The following is a 16,152-nucleotide window of genomic DNA, read 5'->3' as shown; positions in this document are numbered from 1 at the left end:
CATTGCGCTAGGCTTTCAAGCCGTCTGCGTTGCACCGTGGCACCGTGTGCAACAGAAGAATAAAAAGAGGCGTTACACTGCGCTTTGTTGTCAAGCCGTCGGCGTGGCACCGTGGCATCGTGTTTAACAGAAGAACAAAAGGAAGCGTTACATTGCGCTAGGCTTTCAAGCCGTCTGCGTAGCACCGTGGCACCGTGTGCAACAGAAGAATAAAAAGAGGCGTTACACTGCGCTTTGTTGTCAAGCCGTCGGCGTGGCACCGTGGCATCGTGTTTAACAGAAGAACAAAAGGAAGCGTTACATTGCGCTAGGCTTTCAAGCCGTCTGCGTAGCACCGTGGCACCGTGTGCAACAGAAGAATAAAAAGAGGCGTTACACTGCGCTTTGTTGTCAAGCCGTCGGCGTGGCACCGTGGCATCGTGTTTAACAGAAGAACAAAAGGAAGCGTTACATTGCGCTAGGCTTTCAAGCCGTCTGCGTAGCACCGTGGCACCGTGTGCAACAGAAGAATAAAAAGAGGCGTTACACTGCGCTTTGTTGTCAAGCCGTCGGCGTGGCACCGTGGCATCGTGTTTAACAGAAGAACAAAAGGAAGCGTTACATTGCGCTAGGCTTTCAAGCCGTCTGCGTAGCACCGTGGCACCGTGTGCAACAGAAGAATAAAAAGAGGCGTTACACTGCGCTTTGTTGTCAAGCCGTCGGCGTGGCACCGTGGCATCGTGTTTAACAGAAGAACAAAAGGAAGCGTTACATTGCGCTAGGCTTTCAAGCCGTCTGCGTAGCACCGTGGCACCGTGTGCAACAGAAGAATAAAAAGAGGCGTTACACTGCGCTTTGTTGTCAAGCCGTCGGCGTGGCACCGTGGCATCGTGTTTAACAGAAGAACAAAAGGAAGCGTTACATTGCGCTAGGCTTTCAAGCCGTCTGCGTAGCACCGTGGCACCGTGTGCAACAGAAGAATAAAAAGAGGCGTTACACTGCGCTTTGTTGTCAAGCCGTCGGCGTGGCACCGTGGCATCGTGTTTAACAGAAGAACAAAAGGAAGCGTTACATTGCGCTAGGCTTTCAAGCCGTCTGCGTAGCACCGTGGCACCGTGTGCAACAGAAGAATAAAAAGAGGCGTTACACTGCGCTTTGTTGTCAAGCCGTCGGCGTGGCACCGTGGCATCGTGTTTAACAGAAGAACAAAAGGAAGCGTTACATTGCGCTAGGCTTTCAAGCCGTCTGCGTAGCACCGTGGCACCGTGTGCAACAGAAGAATAAAAAGAGGCGTTACACTGCGCTTTGTTGTCAAGCCGTCGGCGTGGCACCGTGGCATCGTGGTTAACAGAAGAACAAAAGGAAGCGTTACATTGCGCTAGGCTTTCAAGCCGTCTGCGTTGCACCGTGGCACCGTGTGCAACAGAAGAATAAAAAGAGGCGTTACACTGCGCTTTGTTGTCAAGCCGTCGGCGTGGCACCGTGGCATCGTGTTTAACAGAAGAACAAAAGGAAGCGTTACATTGCGCTAGGCTTTCAAGCCGTCTGCGTAGCACCGTGGCACCGTGTGCAACAGAAGAATAAAAAGAGGCGTTACACTGCGCTTTGTTGTCAAGCCGTCGGCGTGGCACCGTGGCATCGTGTTTAACAGAAGAACAAAAGGAAGCGTTACATTGCGCTAGGCTTTCAAGCCGTCTGCGTTGCACCGTGGCACCGTGTGCAACAGAAGAATAAAAAGAGGCGTTACACTGCGCTTTGTTGTCAAGCCGTCGGCGTGGCACCGTGGCATCGTGTTTAACAGAAGAACAAAAGGAAGCGTTACATTGCGCTAGGCTTTCAAGCCGTCTGCGTAGCACCGTGGCACCGTGTGCAACAGAAGAATAAAAAGAGGCGTTACACTGCGCTTTGTTGTCAAGCCGTCGGCGTGGCACCGTGGCATCGTGTTTAACAGAAGAACAAAAGGAAGCGTTACATTGCGCTAGGCTTTCAAGCCGTCTGCGTAGCACCGTGGCACCGTGTGCAACAGAAGAGTAAAAAGAGGCGTTACACTGCGCTTTGTTGTCAAGCCGTCGGCGTGGCACCGTGGCATCGTGTTTAACAGAAGAACAAAAGGAAGCGTTACATTGCGCTAGGCTTTCAAGCCGTCTGCGTAGCACCGTGGCACCGTGTGCAACAGAAGAATAAAAAGAGGCGTTACACTGCGCTTTGTTGTCAAGCCGTCGGCGTGGCACCGTGGCATCGTGTTTAACAGAAGAACAAAAGGAAGCGTTACATTGCGCTAGGCTTTCAAGCCGTCTGCGTAGCACCGTGGCACCGTGTGCAACAGAAGAATAAAAAGAGGCGTTACACTGCGCTTTGTTGTCAAGCCGTCGGCGTGGCACCGTGGCATCGTGTTTAACAGAAGAACAAAAGGAAGCGTTACATTGCGCTAGGCTTTCAAGCCGTCTGCGTAGCACCGTGGCACCGTGTGCAACAGAAGAATAAAAAGAGGCGTTACACTGCGCTTTGTTGTCAAGCCGTCGGCGTGGCACCGTGGCATCGTGTTTAACAGAAGAACAAAAGGAAGCGTTACATTGCGCTAGGCTTTCAAGCCGTCTGCGTAGCACCGTGGCACCGTGTGCAACAGAAGAATAAAAAGAGGCGTTACACTGCGCTTTGTTGTCAAGCCGTCGGCGTGGCACCGTGGCATCGTGTTTAACAGAAGAACAAAAGGAAGCGTTACATTGCGCTAGGCTTTCAAGCCGTCTGCGTAGCACCGTGGCACCGTGTGCAACAGAAGAATAAAAAGAGGCGTTACACTGCGCTTTGTTGTCAAGCCGTCGGCGTGGCACCGTGGCATCGTGTTTAACAGAAGAACAAAAGGAAGCGTTACATTGCGCTAGGCTTTCAAGCCGTCTGCGTAGCACCGTGGCACCGTGTGCAACAGAAGAATAAAAAGAAGCGTTACACTGCGCTTTGTTGTCAAGCCGTCGACGTGGCACCGCGGCATCGTGTGCCACGGAAGAACAAAAAGAAGCGTTACATTGCGCTAGGCTTTCAAGCCGTCTGCGTAGCACCGTGGCACCGTGTGCAACAGAAGAATAAAAAGAGGCGTTACACTGCGCTTTGTTGTCAAGCCGTCGGCGTGGCACCGTGGCATCGTGTTTAACAGAAGAACAAAAGGAAGCGTTACATTGCGCTAGGCTTTCAAGCCGTCTGCGTAGCACCGTGGCACCGTGTGCAACAGAAGAATAAAAAGAGGCGTTACACTGCGCTTTGTTGTCAAGCCGTCGGCGTGGCACCGTGGCATCGTGTTTAACAGAAGAACAAAAGGAAGCGTTACATTGCGCTAGGCTTTCAAGCCGTCTGCGTAGCACCGTGGCACCGTGTGCAACAGAAGAATAAAAAGAGGCGTTACACTGCGCTTTGTTGTCAAGCCGTCGGCGTGGCACCGTGGCATCGTGTTTAACAGAAGAACAAAAGGAAGCGTTACATTGCGCTAGGCTTTCAAGCCGTCTGCGTAGCACCGTGGCACCGTGTGCAACAGAAGAATAAAAAGAGGCGTTACACTGCGCTTTGTTGTCAAGCCGTCGGCGTGGCACCGTGGCATCGTGTTTAACAGAAGAACAAAAGGAAGCGTTGCATTGCGCTAGGCTTTCAAGCCGTCTGCGTAGCACCGTGGCACCGTGTGCAACAGAAGAACAAAAAGAAGCGTTACACTGCGCTTTGTTGTCAAGCCGTCGACGTGGCACCGCGGCATCGTGTGCCACGGAAGAACAAAAAGAAGCGTTACACTGCGCTAGGCTTTCAAGCGGTCTGCGTAGCACCGTGGCACCGTGTGCAACAAAAGAACAAAAAGAAGCGTTACACTTATCTTTGTTGTCAAGCCGTCGACGTGGCTCCGCGGCATCGTGTGCCACGGAAGAACAAAAAGAAGCGTTACACTGCGCTAGGCTTTCAAGCCGTCGGCGTGGCACCGTGGCGTCGTGTGCCACAGAAGAACAAAAAGAAGCGGTACTCTGCGCTAGGTTTTCAAGCCGTCGGCGTGGCACTGTGGCGTCGTGTGCCACAGAAGAACAAAAAGAAGCGTTGCACTGCGCTAGTTTTTCAAGCCGCCGGCGTGGCACCATGGCATCGTGTGCCACAGAAGAACAAAAAGAAGCGTTACACTGCGCTAGGTTTTCAAGCCGTCGACGTGGCACCGCGGCATCATGTGCCTCAGAAGAACAAGAAGAAGCGCTTTATTGAGTTAGGTTATCAAGCCGTCGGCGTGACACATTGGCACCCTGTGCCACAGAAGAACAACAATAATAATAATAAGAAGCGCTACACTGCGCTAGGTTTTCAATCTACCGGCGTGGTACCACGGTACCATGTGCCAAAGAACAAAACAAAATAAAATAGGAGAAGAAGAAGAACAGCGTGCCGAGCGATTGGAAAAGCGGCGACGGCAAGACGCGGAAAGTCTGGCTGGACTACTTTCTATGACAGGAGACGAGGCGTTGAGTGCTGCTGCCCAGGCCGAAGCTACTGCTGCACGGCGTAATGAAAACAAGAGGAGAGGGAAACCTGTGTGCTCCTTTATACAAATATACAAATACAAATACAAATAATATATTTAGCATCAACACTGATTACACAGTACTCGCGATGCTGCAGGATGCTAGCAGGCTTTTGCCTGCGATGGCTTGACAAAGGCTAGCCCCCCGCTAACAGTGCAATACAGCAGCGGACAAAAACGCAACACAACAAGAAAAAGCTATTATAAACATAACGATGGCTTTATATATTACAAAGTACATTTAGATGATAGGACTAATATTGGGTGGTACAGAACTACACGTACACGTGCTAACAATATTTTGATTTGAGGACATATACTGTTGTATAGATTGCTGGACTTGTTAACAGAGGAATTAAGAGCTTGTGGTAGCATGTACATCAACATTTGGCGGCCATAGTTGGTACGGGTATGGGGAATCATCCAATCCTGACTGCTTCGTGTGCCATAAGTTTTTTCAACTGGAGTCAGCGTCGCAAGTGTTTCAAGGAAGGGGTCACTATTTATGCGATAAGTATGATAACGTTTTAACAGAATGGCGTTGAACAGGTTCGGTAATGGTTTTATTCTGAGCTCATGAAATATAGGTTCTGCGTGTGCGTCATTGGGTTCATTAGAAATTATTCTTACAGCTTTTTCTGTAGTTGATAGATTTTGGACAGGTTTGTGTAGGTCGTTGTTCTCCATACCAAATAACCATATGATAGCGTGGACATGAAAAGAGACTTGTATAAGAACAATTTATTATGCTTTGGCAGAAAATAACGAAAGTGTGCAAGAATACCTACTATTCGCGAGAGTTTGGAGTGAACATGGTCAGCATGCGTGCTCCACGGCATATTCTCTTGAAAAACAACACCTAACGTTTTTTTAACTGGTACCAAATCTATGACCGAAATACCTAGTCGAAGGGCAATATTGGAATTAACTGGCTTATTTTTAGGGCGAAAAAGAACTGATTTTGTCTTCGAGACGTTTATAGTTAAAAAATTAATTTGACTCCAAGTGTTCAGTACATTAAGCACTTCATTCGCTTTTTCAACAAGCAGGGGTAAACTGTGATGTGAGAAAAATAACCTTGTATCGTCGGCATAAGTAGCAAATGAAGTGTTTAAATCTATGTTAACAAGGTCGTTAATATACACGTTGAAAAGCAGCGGCCCGAGAATACTTCCCTGTGGAACGTCGTGTAGTAATGGTTTGAAACTGGAGCAAGAGTTATTTATATGTACCCTTTGTTGGCGGTGTTGTAGGTAGGACTTATTGACAGATAGAAAACAGCCTCTGAAACCATAACATTCCAATTTTGTTAATAGCGTGGTGTGATTTATTTTGTCAAATGCTTTTGAATAGTCTACAAATATTCCAAGTGCATAAAGTTCACACTCAAAAGCATTCAGAATGATTTCTTTTTGGGCAAGCAAGGCGCTTTCTGTGGATCGTGTTTTTGTAAACACAAACTGATATTTTGTCATGATGTGATGCTTGGTTAGGAATGAGCTCATTCGAACGTGTAGTAGTTTTTCAACGACTTTGGGGAAAACAGCGAGTATTGAAATAGGCCTGTAGTTAGACAAGTTGCATTTCTCACCATCTTTAAAAATGGTAGTAACTTTGGCCACTTGGAGCCGGCGAGGAAATTGACCGCATGAAAATATTTGATTAATGATGTAGTCTAAAACTGGAGCTATAATAATAGCAACATACTTATGTGGCCGAATCTGTAAGCCATCTATATCAGCACAAGTAGAATTGTTTAGAGACATGATTGTAGACACGACCTCATCTGCAGTTACTGGAGATGAAAATGCACTCTCTTGTGTTCGTTGGTGCATAATATCTGTACAGCTTGGGTCATGATAGCTATTTCCTACTGATATGAAAAAATCATTAAAAGCTACAGCTATGTTTTCTCCAGTAAGAGTTGTAACATTTACAGTTATCTCGTTGGGGTTATCATTTGCACCAGGGTGGCGGTTTAGGAGCGTATTTAATTTTTTCCGAATGAATTCTGGAGTTTGATTCGTGTCCTGGAGGAAAAGGTTTTCAAAGTACTCTTTTTTAGTTTTCCGTAAAAGGCTGTTTGTTTTGTTTCTGTGTTTCTTGAATTCATCTAAATCAGTTTGGTTCTGTATTCCAAAAACGTTTGATAAAGAACATTTTTCAGCTTTATAGCTTTGATACATTCTGCAGTAATCCAAGGTTTGCGTGCTTTGCGTGGCCGTTTGTGGGTTCTGATGGGAAAGCAATCATTATAGACATTTATAAATTTGTGTATGAAGGTCTTGTAAGCCTCCTCCGCATCAGTGCTCGAAAGAACGCTCTCCCAGGATATCTTAGAAAGTAAATTATAAAAACCTCCAGGGTGCTTTAATTTATCTGCCGATATGTATTACCACTCCGCTTCGCGTCGTTTAATTGGAACTTTTTATGACTAAGCACTAAATATATAGGTAAGTGGTCACTAATATGTGTTTGAAGAACTCCTGAACTGATAGTCACATTTATAGTGTTTGTGATAAAAATGTCTATGAGTGTGGATGTACCATGCTGTATACGAGTGGGTTACTCTATGAGATTAGTGAACGCATTAGTTTCTAAAATGCAGCACAATTCTTCACTTTGTTGGGATGAATGCAGAAGGCCAATGTTCAAGTCTCCGCCGAGAATTAGTTTGCAGTCATTTTCGTTAACCCAACCTAGAAATGCGTCAAGAAACGAAAACAAAAAGCACTATTTCTACCTTTAGGCGGATGGTATGCCACAGAAAAATTAGTCATATTACATCTCAATGTTAGCATTTCGTAATCATCAGCTATAACAGAAAAAGAGTCAAGAATGTCGCATTGAAATGCCTCTTTCACTAACAGCATTACACCACCCCCTATCCTCCCATTGTAATTCAAGTGGAAGGTTTGATAGCCGTGCACACGAAGTGCTTCTGAATCATCCTGGTACCAAGTTTCAGTTACCATCACTACATCAAACTTAAAACTAAAACAGTCAAAAAGTGTAGTTATTTCGTCTTCTTTGTTTCTGGCTGACTGAGCATTTATATGCAAGAAAGAAATGTACTTTTCTCAAACAGGGGTCAAGGGCCATGCTTGTGGTGCCATCTGGTATCCTACTATATATCATAAAACCATTAGGGCGTCACCCAAACCTGTTAAACAATCTTTTCAAGATCACTGCTCCTCGTTGTCTGAAGCACTCCGGAGTTTTCGGTTTTGCGGGCAAATATTTTTCCGTCTTTCGTCCAGGCATACCGCCAGCTCATCTCTTTCTTTTTTGCCACTGTCATTCCTAGCAGCTTTTTCAGCTGTGGACAGAGATGCTCGTAACGTATATGGGCGTTTTTTCCAACAGGCCGACATCGGTAGCAGATAGACGCATTTTCGGTGCCTTTTCCAACACTGCATCGCGTTTAGACTGGTTGTGAAATTGTACAACTATGTGCGGGAAAGGGGCATCTTTGGCAGGAACACGGTGACAAATATCAATATCCCTTTCCTCTGTCGGTTCGCCTACAGCTTCGCCAAGTTTTCCAAGAACTTCTGTTAGCCTTTCATCGGAAGTGTTGGGGACATTTTTCAGCTCGATGTTTTTGTTACGTGAGTACTGCTCGAGGGCGGTAGTTCTCTTGTCTGTTTGAGCAGCAAGTGGTTTAAATTTCTCTTGTTCAGTAACTAGGACTTCATTCTGAGCCTTAAGCTAATTGTTTTCTTCCTCGAGTTGAGTGCATTTTGTTACCATATCCCCTAACTGTTTATTGAGGAAGTCAAGGCTCTGCTTAAGGTCACGATGCTCTTTTCGAAGTTCTCTTTCAAGAGAGGTACGCAAGTCGGTAAATTGTTGCTGTAACTCCCTTTTAAGCAAGTCGCGAACTTCTTGTTTAAAATCTTTAAGAACTTTGAGTATTTCTGCATTTGGCATGTCACAAACATTTCGGCAGCAGCAGCAGAGACACTGAAAAAAAGAGCTACAAATGTAGCCTGGACCAACCTGAGAAATAGTAGATAGCCGCTTCAGTTGGTTGTACGCGTGTCCGCTGCTGCTACCAAAGTGTCAGGAATAGCGTTACGCGTAGCCACAGGAAAAGAGCGGGACAGATGTTGCTCAAGATGCAAAGATGACAGCCACGTCCGTAGCGAGTATCTCTCTACGATGGCACGTGCCGATGCGTCGATGAGAGTGCTGAAAAATGGTAGATAGTCGCTTCAGTTGGTTGTACGCGTGTCCGCTGCTGCTGCCGAAGTGACAAGCGTCAGCCCGTGACGTCAGTGCAGATGCGGCGGCAGATGGCCTATGCAAAAGCATAGGCCATCTGCATTGGATGCGCGGCGCTTGCTGCGTTTTCGAGCATTATTCCCGAGATTCCTGCAATGTGTGGTGCGGTTGTTTGCGCCACAAGGCAGAAAAAAGAAAGTGGTACCTGTTTTCACTTCTTTCTCGCTGTCGGATGAAGATGAGAGCGAATGACAGAGGCATTGAGCGCGACAATTGTAGACCCTTCGGCGACGGATTGCCTTGGCAGCTAACGTGCGTTGCACTTCTGCTCTGAAATTTGACCAGTTCGTTTGCAACTCTTAATTGCCGTGATTGTTTTTCGGCCACACGACGAATAGCGCAATAACAAACGCCTGCAGCTCGTTCACGTTTTCGTGTATATACTACCAGACCGTAAGAAGTTTGGGCGTGATATTCCGTGCGCGTATGATTTTAATCGAACGCAGCTAGGAAACCGCGCTGTGAGTTCCATTCATCTGCAGTACTACACGTGCACATTTTCGTACAGAAAAAGACACAAAAGCTGCTGCGAAGGCAACTGCAGTTACCTTGAGTGGTCACTCCAGCGCGATCATTGCCGAAACAGGCCAAGAGAATAGTAAAGTAGTTTTTCTCTCTTTTCACTTTCCCGAACGAGTGACGCACTCTTCATCAACGGTCCTAGAAATTGAGTGAACATCGTTAAGATCCGGACAAAGTCAAGCAGCGCTATTTCTCACAGCATTAAAATTTATTTTTGAAGGTCATTAAGGTTATAATGAACGAATTAACCATACAGCCAGCTCTGATTGAGCAAGATATTTAATTGTGGTATATACGGTACATCACGTTTAATGTCCCAAAGTAGAATCGGCTGAGGGATGAAAAATAAGCAGGGTAATATGACGCGCGTTTGAATAAACATTTTCCCAATATATTAAAAATGCTCAGCAGATCACACAAATTGCGCTGCAAGTGATCGTGGACATCGTGGAGAACATTGCATTTGTGCTCAAAGCAAAAAAAAAGATAAAATAAAGAAACAGCATTATTACGAGATTTTTATTTATATATTAACCTGTGAATGACTCTGATTACGTCTGTGCGATTAAACAGACGTCGAACATCTTTTTATCTAGTAGGATAAAACAAGTTGGCAGCGCGCCCACTAGGCGAATGTTACAAAGAACTAGAAAATTGAGTTCTTCCTCGGTGAAATTATGTGACTTACGTTGCTGGTACAGTGAGCTAAAAATATGATTTCTAGTTCAGTAAAATTACCGGTAATATTCTTCTTTAGAGTGAAGGTGGTTGGAGCAGCAGAAAAGGTGCCCATAAAAATAGTCGTCATATGAAAAACGCACTTCCAATCATTCATATTATCGTCCTTGCATGCGCTAACAATAGGCCCGGAAGTTGGACAGTGTTCGTTAATTATTAGTTTTTCTTTTACATTGTGATTTCTCGTTTTCATTTAATTTAATCAGTCACTACAGTCCAACGTTGCTACAGTCGCCCACCGTAGCCGCGCGCTGTTGAGGCCACGGAGAAGGAAGCCAATGCAGCGCTCTTCTCTAGGTAATTCCAGCAGTAATCGGCTAGTGCTGAACTACTCTCCCGGCATAGACCAAACTATTTCTACGCACAAGCCAAGCTTACGCTTTAGAATATTCGCACGCGCGAACTGGTTTCAAAGGCGGCGTGGCTTGGCGCAGTGTTGGCACGCTGCGTTTTTGCCTACACCCCTGTCGCTGCCGATCGCAGCTTCACCTTATTTTACAAACATGACGCTTGCCTATAAGGTGAACGTTAGCGTAGCCAGGGGCCATAGCTTTCGCTACACTATTAGGCCTAACCGTAGTTAAACCCCAGGATTTTTTTCTTGCGGTCTCTGCATGACCTCGAGAAAAGGAGAGGAAAAATGCGGCCACCTTCTTTGTGTATAGAAAGGAAGGTATGAAGTCATACGCGAAATAATTCTTTCAAATGTTGTTATCGCGCTTCGCGTTGTGCAACGTCTTTTATCTGCTATCTTACCAGCGCGAGCAATGAAATCCTTATTGGCGCTTTTTTCTTCTCGTTTATTTTCGCTCTCGAGAAAACCAATAAATTTATTTCGGTTAAGACATTGGCAAGACGCTTTCGCTTTCTTTGCAAGATGGAAGTTTATAATAATCTGGATTTGCAGTGATAGATGCTGTAGAGGCGTCCTGGGGTTTGCCCTGCTTCTTCTATATTTTTTGGTTCCGAAACCCGGGAGCGTATTACCAGACCATATCTCGTAGGAGCACTCTAGCAGACGATGCTCTGGCGCGTGGATGGGTGGATAGAATATAGGAGCGTCCCCTTTGAAACGGGGTGGTAGCAGTAGCTATCATACTCAATTTTCTACCTATATCTTAATTATTGATTTAGATTGGTTAACTAAACCATCATTCTACATTACTAACATTATGTCATTTCTCTGCTTTTACGCCACCAATCTTCCAGTCGCTTTTTACTAGTTTCCACCGCCGGTTTATTCACCCGGCCACTGGTATCTCTAAACCCCAGAGCTTCAGGAACAGAGACGGCGCCTGCATCAACTTCCGGATGCATACCATTACGTTCGAGTATAATATGGTCAATTGTTTCACTGGAGTTTCCACATACAGTACATGCGTCATCTTCATTATTAAATTTCTTTTTGTAGCTGCGTGTTCTAAGGCACCCGGATCTAGCTTCAAAAAGTAGGGCACTGCCTCTTGCGTTATCAAAGAAATCTTCCTGATCTGCATTTTCCACTTTCGGTATAATTCCACACTCTGTTTCTTTTTCATCGAATTTATCCAATTTTTACCTTGTGTGTTTTTCACCTGTTGCTTAATGCTCTTTATTTCTCCGTCCTTGTGACTAGCATACTTACTAGTTAGTTTCCTAGTTCTTTTCTTCCATTGTTAGCCAACACTTTTTAAGTACAGGTATTTAAATACTTTAGTTGCCCATTTGTTATTGTCCAATTTCCTCAGGCGTTCCTCATATAATATTTTACTCTGAGCTTCCCGTACTTCGAAAGATGCCCAGCCCATATCTCCCTGTACCGCCTCATTTGTAGTTTTGCCGTGGGCACCTAGTGCTAATCGTCCAACGGATCTCTGATTTATTTCTAATGTCGGCTGTACCTCTGATTTTAGGCACAAAACAGCATTTCCGAAAGTAAGTCCGGGCACCACAATTCCTTTCCAAATACCCCTCAAAACCTCATACCTGTTGTATCCCCACAATGCCCTATGCTTCATTATCCCGGCATTCCTTCGCCCTTTGGCCTTAAGTGATTGCTCATGCTTTCCAATGTATGCCAATCCTTCGTTTACCCATACCCCCAGATATTTATATTCTGCTACTCTGGGTATTTCGTGGCCTTGTATTTTAAGACCCTGATCAGAATTGTGCCGTTAAAAATCATCAGGCCCGACTTTACTGCGCTAAAACTGAAGCCTAGAGCGTCCCCTTCGTCTCCGCAATACTTAACTAGAGTTTGCAGTTCTTCCAGACTCTCAGCTAGCAGCACAATATCGTCTGCATACATCAAACCGGGGAGGCGCTGCTCTACCGCCTTTCCGGTAATCTATATGACAGGTTAAAACCTAGGTTACTGTCTTGTATCCTCCGTTCCAGGTTTATCACATAAAGCATGAACAGCAGCGGTGATAGAGGACAGCCTTGTCTTAATCCTTTGCATACTTTGACATCTTCCGTACTTCTTATCGCTTCCCATGTAATTTCTACTTTGTTATTCCGGTATATTTCCTGTAGGAACTCTATTATCTCATAACCGATACCTTCTTCTTTTAATATGTTCCACAGGAGTTCCCTGCTTACGTTGCGTACGCACCGTTTATGTCCAGGAAGGCTAAATACAAAGGTCTATATTCCACTCTAGATAATTCGATGCATTGGGTAAGCACGACCAGGCTATCATCTAAGCGCCTACCATTTCTAAAGCCGTTCTGAAGTTGTCCGAGTATCTTGTTACTTTCTACCCATGCTTGCACCTTTAATTTCACCGCCTGCATGGCCAACCTGTACATAACAGATGTTATGGTAATCGGCCTGTATGAGTTTATGTGCATCCTTTCTCCTTTCCCTTTATATACCAAGTTCATTTTACTCTGCCGCCAGCTGTCCGGAATTTGCTTATTCGTTATGACTGTTTCCAGAGCTTGGATGGATGGATGGATGGAATATAGGAGCGTCCCCTTTGAAACGGGGTGGTAGCAGTAGCTATCATGCTCATTTTTCTCCATATATCTTAATTATTGATTTAGGATGGTTAACTAAACCATCATTCTATTTATTAAATTTTGCTCCTACATTACTAACATTATGTCACTTCTCTGCTTTTAAGCCACCAATCTTCCAGCCGTTTTTTGCTAGTTTCCACAGCCGGTTTATTCACTCAGCCACTGTTATCTCTAAACCCCAGAGCTTCAGGAACAGTGATTGCGCCTGCTTCATTACTCTGAGCAGCGCCACCTGGCGACAAATAGTGGATATATTGTCTAAACGCATATGAATGAATTTAAAGACCACCGTTCCTGTCGTTTTTGTGGCGCAATGGATTACCACCAGCCTTCTCTGCACTGATGCCACTGAAACATCTGCTCGACTCCTGAACTTTTGAATATTGTTTTTGCAATTGTCTTCACCGTAATCATTTCCTGCCTTCAGTGAGTGTATGTTACCTTTAGATTGCTTTCATAGACATCTTTCAGTAACAATAGGTACGGTAATGGTTACACTAAGCAATAATCTTCCCCGTAATCATTTCGTGCCTTCAGTGAGTGTATGTTACCTTTAGGTAGCATTCACAGACACCTTTCAGCAACAATCGTCGTTTACAGTGGGTGTATGTTACCTTTAGGTTGCGTTCTGAGATATCTTTCAGCAACAATCGCCGTTTAACTCGCTGAGAGCATCGATAGTCTGCTCCAGTGCGCCTACGGAATGTGGTTTGGCAATACGCAACCCGGGAGGGTAATGTGAGATCCTCCATCAATCTTTTCTGTAGGTTGCAAGAGGAACGACAGCGACCCTCCAGTTAGATACCAGGAGCTCCGCCATCGAACTCCACCCGAAAGAGATAAGAGGGCTTCAACGACACGCTATGGACCACATCGAAAGGAAGCGCGTCATCCAGCGAGCTTTTATTACCCGGCTCTTACATGAGGCAAGAGAACTTTTGAATTCTAACGCAGTAAATATTCTTGCACTAAAGCTTCTTCACGCAAGACTAGAGGCATGCAACAACGGCTTGTGCGAAATGAGCGAGAAGCTGCAGGCTTTTAAAGGCGACGTTTGTGCAGAAGACACCGCAGTTGCATTACAGTATCAGAAAACTATCCCACAGACTTTGACGCTCCTCTACCATCACATCGAGGGGGTTAAGGGGCCTACTATTGTTGCCGACAGTCATCGTTTCATGAAGACAGCGGTGGAGCTCACTGCATGCAGTAGCCACATCTTGTGCGAAAGTAGCAGCGGGATCGAACGTAACAGAAAAGTGCAGCTCACGGCCGGAAAACAAAGCTTCCATTCAGAAGCCATTCTCTGGACAGGTAGAGAGCTACAACGAATGTTTCAAAGAAGTGACGCAATGCAGGAAGAATTTATGTAACGGCGCGAAGAAAGACATCGAATCGTTTCAGACGACTTCAGCCACCCAGCCTCTTCTAGCTGCAGTCCGCAGAATCCCTTCGAAGCCTGAATCGTTGTTCGCCGAGTCATCATCAACGAAACCGCCTATTCTCACATTGTGCTTACAGAGACACAAGTCGAAAGTTCCACCGCGGTAATACCAATGCTTGACTTTTCTTTTCCCGAGTCAGCTCTAAAGACCCAGTACGCCGAAACATCGCGGAGAGTGATTGTTAAGAGTGATGATTCTAAGTGGGCCCAGAGCGATGGTGACCAAGGAGCGGCTGCCCTTCTGGGGGATCCACCTCTTGAAGAAGCGTATTACAATCTTGAACCTACCCAGACGGGGCTCTCCAACAGTACAGGAAGCATCGAGGCAGTTACACGATTTGAATGGCGGGCAGACGCTTCTGTGCTGTGTACAAGCGAGATTGTTTTCGGACCGCCATCGGAAGAAGATTGAGAGAGCGTTACATATTGATCGTGTACCTGATGTCATACCCTTGGAGCGAGCATTGAAAGAAATCCAGAAGCAAATAGAGAAAGACAGAAGTAAATTAATTGACTCTATGCAAGACAAAGAAAGCCAACAGCAGATAGCCTCCCTCGAAGAACTCAGAAGTGGAACTTTTGTAAATAATGTGTGGCGGAAAGATGACTCCATAATGACTCTAGCAGACACGCCGTCTTCTGTACAGCTTGTGAAAGAGGCCGAGGTGGCAAACGAAAAGCTTTTCTCCAGGGGTTAAGCACTTATGCAGTGCGAAAAGGAGAGGAAGAAAGGCAACGAATAATCGAACAGCCTGGTAAAGTGGCAGAAAGGGTTTCACAGGCACAGAAAGAAAGCACGGCCGTGCGCAGAAAAAGAACACAATGGAAACCCTGAGTGTTTTGCCAGAGTGTTGTGTTGTGTTGTGCCAGAGTGTGTGTGTGAGTGGTATCAGCGTTTACGTCAAGGATGTGCGTAGAAACTTCGAGATGCAGCTGTGAACTTCCAGCGTTGAATTCACCCTTTTATGCTGGTGAACTAGGTGAAAGCCTATTATGCTTACAGTGAAGTTGGGCAAAGTCACAATAAGACCTTCATGCCGGGGAGTAGGGATACAACCAGCAGATGCGTCCAAGTCCTGCACCCCGTCCGTGTTGCTCCAGCTGTTCCACATTGACTATATCGCGCCCTACACGACAGGAACCAAGATGACTGAGAGCGAGCAGGAGCTTTACGAGGTGGCACCGTTCAAGCTTCGGGCTACCTCTCACCTCAGGGCGCGGAGCGTGTTGCAGTTTCAGGCAAGAATCTGCAAACAGAGCGACGAGAAGGAAGACGAGGTTGAAGACAGGGAGCGCGCGAGAAAGAGACTGATCGCCATGTTGCTACATCGACAAACGTAAGCAGAGCTGGGGATTAAACGCACTGTAGAGGCGCCCTGGTGTGTGCCTTGCTTCTACAGATGCCCCACTCCCACTCCCGCCTTTGTTTTTTCCTCTGAAACAAGAAACGTGCTTTTTGAGCCATAGGAAAAACAAATTACTTTAATTCACACGTTGTATATTCAGTGGGCGTATATCACATTCCAACCCTGCTCTAGTGCTATCACCTCATACTTTATTTATAATTTAACGACAATGTTAAAAAAAGCTTTTAAATCACTAAATGCCAAGTATGTGCGTCGCTGCTTTTCAGTACCTCC

The 16,152-nt window shown here is 45.6% G+C and overlaps 1 pseudogene; it reads left to right on the top strand.

The window, feature by feature from the left end:
• Nucleotides 1-15,853, top strand: part of LOC146187339 (uncharacterized) — a 139,467-nt pseudogene extending 123,614 nt beyond the window's left edge.
• The last annotated feature ends 299 nt before the right edge of the window (nt 15,854-16,152 follow it).

This window comes from Amblyomma maculatum, chromosome 6, assembly GCF_055883805.1.
Source record: "Amblyomma maculatum isolate TAMU_Amacu chromosome 6, ASM5588380v1, whole genome shotgun sequence".
In the NCBI taxonomy this organism is placed as follows: domain Eukaryota; kingdom Metazoa; phylum Arthropoda; class Arachnida; order Ixodida; family Ixodidae; genus Amblyomma; species Amblyomma maculatum.
Note: the sequence above shows the minus strand (reverse complement) of the source record. Positions and strands in the feature narration are given on the sequence as shown.